The sequence below is a fragment of the Hylobates moloch genome, unplaced genomic scaffold, assembly GCF_009828535.3.
Source record: "Hylobates moloch isolate HMO894 unplaced genomic scaffold, HMol_V3 SCAFFOLD_4, whole genome shotgun sequence".
Classification (NCBI taxonomy): domain Eukaryota; kingdom Metazoa; phylum Chordata; class Mammalia; order Primates; family Hylobatidae; genus Hylobates; species Hylobates moloch.
In genome coordinates this window covers 49,237,785-49,243,684 of record NW_026652279.1, presented here as the reverse complement: position 1 = coordinate 49,243,684, position 5,900 = coordinate 49,237,785, and the positions used below count along the sequence as shown (strand labels likewise).

The following is a 5,900-nucleotide window of genomic DNA, read 5'->3' as shown; positions in this document are numbered from 1 at the left end:
GAACAAAACAGTGGTGTTGGAGGACCTGCTGTACATTGTTTCCATAAAGTCAATTTTCAGGGAATTCCAAAATGAAGTGAGGACTTCCTGTATATAAAAAGATGGTTGTGATTCCACATGGATGACAGGGTTATTGCTCAGAAACTAAAGGAGGCCACCTAGGTATAGCAGATTCAGTCATGAGGTTTATGCTACACAAAGGATCCCAGAATACTCACCTATTCCAGTTAAAGGCATAATGAAAAAAGCAATATTCACATAGGAAAAGTGGAAAGGAATAAAAGCCATCAAACAACAAAAATAATGGGACTAAGGGACAGGATTTGCAGACAGAGATTTAATGTGGTTGCCCTTTCTTACCCACACACGAAAAAGGATGGAACAGATCATGAGATTCGACTGTTGTGCTGCGCAGCCCCCACAGGGCACTTTGAATGTCCCTGTTTCTCAGGCTGTAGATAAAAGAGTTTAGCATGGGGGTGCCCACAGCATACATCACTGACGCCACCACACCATTCCTGGGGGTGGTGACACAGCTGAAGTCAGGTACACGCCAATGCCTGTTCCATAAAATAAGCAAACAACTGCCAGGTGAGAGCCACATGTGGAGAAGGCTTTATACTTCCTATCTGACGATGAAATTCTTAGAATGGAGGGGACAATTTTATAGCAAGACAAAAGGATCCCTGAAATGGGAAGAAAACCAAACAGAATACTATCTAAATATATGAATATGCTATTGATGACGCTGTCAGAACAGGCAAGGTTGAGAAGTTGAGATGGGTCACAGAAAAAATCAGAGATTTCCACATTCTTGAAGAAGGTGAATTGTAACACAATCCAACTGTGCAGCTGGGAATCCAACAGGCTAAGGAAAAAAAGACACCAAAACTAAGAAGACACAGAGGTGAGGATTCATGATGACTGGGTAGGGCAGAGGTGACAGATGGCCACAAATCGGTCACAGGCCATCACAGTCAGGAGCATGTCTTCTATACATGCAAAAGGGACAAAGAAAGACATCTGTGTCAGGCAGCCGGCTTAAGAGATGACTGCTATGCGACTGCATGTACACAATCATCTTGGGAACCGTGGCCGAGGTGAAACCGATGTCAGCCCAGGACCGGTTGGAGAGGAAGAAGTACATGGGGGTGTGGAGGTGGGAATCAGAGCTGACAGCCAGGATGATGAGCAGGTTCCTCAGCACCGTGACCAGGTACATGGACAGGGACAGCCCAGCGAGGACGGGCTGCAGTTCTGGATCCTCTGAGAGTCCCAGGAGGAGGAATTCTGAGACACCTGTGAGATTCTGTGGCTCTGTGTGACTTGGACACCTCTTTTCTTGAGAAGAGGACACCACCTCTTGAGAAGAAAAGAGGATTGGAAAAATAAAAGATAAAAACCAGCCCTTAATGCTATGTGTATATTTTGGATACAAGCAATTCACAAGGAACATTTTCACATTTGAGGACCATACACCGTCAGCAATATTTCTCAGTTGTGACAAACCCAGAAATCTCAGAATTATTACATGATTTACTTTTTTGCTATTCAACTCTTTCTGTACATACTACTTTAGAGAAAATCCACTGAAGAATGTTAGAAGACCAAAACGTAATATATAACAAATCCGTGATATCAGCAAAATACGGCCTACTCTTTTCAGAAAAAATAAAATGCAAATAAAAATGTTCTTCTCTCTTTAAGAAAAAGATCTGTCTAATTGAAAGAAATAATTCAGAAGCAGTGAAATACACTTCATTTTATTCTGACACTGTGCTACAAATTCCTTTGATGTAGAATATTTAAAAGGACAATACAAGAGCTAGGACTGCATTATCTAAAAACAAAATCAAACCTTAATCGGAGTTCTTAATCGGAAGACCTTTTAACATGCCAGTTACTTTTCATATTAATTATCATCCTTAGGTTTTCTGACATCATTTCTTCATAAAAGTACATGCACACTCAAATATGGGAGCTGTGTTTCCAAATTAATTGAATATATAACTCTTGGCTGAGCACGATGGCTCACACCTGTAATCCCAGCACTTTGGCAGGCCGAGGCTGATGGATCACCTGAGGTCAGGAGTTCCAGACCAGCCTTGCCACATGGTGAAACTGGTCTGTAGTGAAAATAAAAAAAATTAGCTGGGCGTGGTGGCGGGTAACCCTAGCTGCTCAGGAGGCTGAAGCAGGAGAATCCCTTAGAACCTGGAAGGCAGAGATTGTACACCCTGTGATATTATTTTTGATATCCTAGGGAGATATTGCTCCTGACATCAGAGTGGGCGAACACCCTGTGATATTATTTGCAATATCCTAGAAAGATATTGCTCCTAATATCACAGGTGTACACCCTGTGATATTAATTGTAATATCCTACAGAGATATTACTCCTAATAATACAGTGGGTGTACACCCTGTGATATTATTCACAATATCTTACGGAGATACAACTCCTGATATCACAGCGAGTTTACACCATGTTTGTACACCCTGTGATATTATAATATCTTACGGAGATACAACTCTTGATATCACAGTGAGTTTACACCATGTTTGTACACCCTGTGATATTATTCATAATATCTTACAGAGATACAATTGCTGATATCACAGTGAGTTTACACCATGTTTGTACACCCTGTGATATTATTTGTAACAACTTAGAAAAATATTACCGCTAATATCAAAGTGGGTGTACACCCTGTGATGTTGTTATATACTAGGTCGATATCACTCCTAATATCACAGTGAGTGTACACCATGTGTGTACACCCTGTGAAATTATTTGTAATACCCTAGGAAGATATTAATCCTAATATCATAGTGGGTGTACACCCTGTGATATTATTTGTAATAAGCAAGAGAGATTTGACTCCTAATATTACCGTGGGTGTACACTGTGATATAATTTGTAATATCCTAGGAAGATATCACTAATATCAAAGTGGGTGTACACCATGTGTGTACGCTCTGTGATATAATTCGTAATATCCCAGAGAGATATTTCTCCTAATATCACAGTGGGTGTACACTCTGTGATATTATTTGTAATATCCTAGAGATATTGCTCCCAATATCAGAGTGGGTGTACACCCTGTGATATTATTCATAATATCCTAGAGATATATTACCTCTAATATCACAGTGGCTGTACACCCTGTGATATTATTCATAATACCCTACGGAGATATTATTCCTAATATTACAGTGCATGTACACCATGTGAACACCCTGTGATGTTATTCATAACATCCTAGGGGGATATTACCCTTAATGTCACAGTGGGTGCACACCATGTGTGTACACACTGAGATGTTACTCATAATATCCTAGGGAGAAATTACACCTAATGTTACAGTGGGTGTACACCATGTGTTTATATTGTGATGCTATTCATAATCTTAGAAAGTTATTATTCCGGCCGGGCGCGGTGGCTCACGCTTGTAATCCCAGCACTTTGGGAGGCCGAGGCGGGCGGATCACGAGGTCAGGAGATCGAGACCACGGTGAAACCCCGTCTCTACTAAAAGTACAAAAAATTAGCTGGGCGTGGTGGCGGGCGCCTGTAGTCCCAGCTACTCGGAGAGGCTGAGGCAGGAGAATGGCATGAACCCGGGAGGTGGAGCTTGCAGTGAGCCGAGACTGCGCCACTGCACTCCAGCCTGGGCGACAGAGCCAGACTCCGTCTCAAAAAACAAAACAAAACAAAAACAAAAAAAAAAGAAAGTCATTATTCCTAGTGCCACAGTGGGTGTATATCATGTGTGTACACTCTGTGATGTTATTCGTAATATCCTAGGGAGATAGTTCTCCTAACATCACAGTGGGTGTACGTCATGTATGTACACTCTGTGCTGTTATTGGCTATGTCCTGGCTAGATATTACTCCTAATATCAGGGTGGGTGCACACTATGGGTGTACATTCCATGATGTTATTCGTAATATCCTAGGGAGATATCACTCCTTATGTCATAGTGGGTGTACAGCCTGTGATATTATTCGTAATATCCTTGGGACGTATTACTCCTGTTATCACAGTGGGTGTACACCCTGTGATAGTATTTGTAATACCCTAGGGAGCTATTACTGTATACCCTGTGATATTACTTGTGACATTTTAGGGAGCTATTTCTCCTCAAGTCAGAATGGGTGTACACCCTGTAATATTCTTCTTATCACAGTGGGTATACACCATGTGTGACATTTTTTCTAATATCCAGCGGGGGAGAGGATAATATTGCTTCCAATATCACAGAAGGTGTACACCCCCCTGTGATATTGTTCCTAATATCCAGGGAAGGAGAGGATGACATTATTCCCAATATCACTGGGGGTGTACACCACCCGTTTGATATTATTGGTAATATTCCGGGGGCAGAGGATATTACCTCCAAAATCGCAGGGTGTGTAAACACCCCCTGTGATATTGTTCCTAATGGCCTGTGAAAATATTACTCCCATTATTGCAGGGGGTGTTCACCCCTGATGATACTGTTTTTTTTTGTTTTTTTTTTTGAGACGGAGTTTCACTCTGTCACCCAGGCTGGAGTGCAGTGGCACGATCTTGGCTCACTGCAACCTTCACCCTCCGGGTTCAAATAATTCTCCTTCCTCAGCCTCCTGAGTAGCTGGGACTACAGGCGCCTGCCACCGCGCCTGGATAATTTTTTGTATTTTTAGTAGAGCTAGGGTTTCACCATCTTGGCCAGGCTGGTCTTGAACTCCTGACCTCGTGATCCACCCGCCTCAGCCTCCCAAAGTGCTGGGATTACAGGCGTGAGCCACTGAGCCCGGCCGATGATATTGTTTTCTAATATCCAGGGAAGGAGAGGATATTACTCCCAATATCGCAGGGGGTGTATACCTTTTTGTGATATTGTGTCTAATATCCAGGGAAATAAGAGGATGATATTACTCCCAATATCGCAGAGGGTGGACACCCCCCTGGGATATTGTTCCTAATATCCCAACGGGGAGAGGATATTTCTCCCAATATCGAAGGAAGTGTACGCCACCCCTGTGATATTGTTCCTAATATCCAGAGAGGAAAAGAATATTACTCCCAACAGCGTAGGAAACGTGCACCCGCGCTGTGATGTTTTTCTCAATATCTGGGGGGAGAGGATCGTATTACTTCCAATATCACAGGGTGAGTACACCCCCTCTGTGCTCTTGTTGCTAACATCCAGGCTTGGGGAGGACGACATTACTCCCAATATCACAGGGGGAGTACACCCCCCGTGACCTTCTTAGTAATTTCTTGGGTGGAGAGGATGATATTCCTCCCAATATCTCAGGGGTGTACACCCCACTCTGATATTTTTCTAAATATTCAGGGCAAGAGAGGATAATATTACTCCCAATGTCACAGAAGGTATACATCCCTCCTGTGATATTGTTCACAGTATCCAGGGAAAAAGGGATGATACTTTCAAAATAGCCAGGGTTTTCCACGACCCCCCACGCCGTGAGGTTGTTCCTAACATCCAGGTGGGCAAAGAATCATGTTACTCCAAATATCGCAGGTGGTGTACAACCCCCTTGTAATGTTGTTCCTAATATCCAGGGAAACAGAGAACGGTATTACTACCAATATCGCACCAGGTGTACAACCCACTGTGATTTCGTTTCTAAAAACCGGGGGGAGAGGATGATATTACTTTCAATATTGCACGGGTGTACAAACCCCACCCCGTGATATTGTTCCTAATATCCAGAGGGCGAGAGGATATTACTCTTAATATCACAGGGTGTTTTACAGCAATATCGCAGGGGGTGGACACCCCACTTTGATGTTGTTCCTAATATCCAGGGGGAGAGAGGATGATCTTACTCCCAATATCGCATGCGATGTAAACCACCCCTGTGATATTACTCCTGATATCCAGGC

General features: G+C 42.9%; 1 pseudogene; it reads right to left on the bottom strand.

The window, feature by feature from the left end:
• Positions 1 to 322: 322 nt before the first annotated feature.
• Positions 323 to 2,530, bottom strand: LOC116466954 (olfactory receptor 7E24-like; annotated as a pseudogene).
• Positions 2,531 to 5,900: the final 3,370 nt, after the last annotated feature.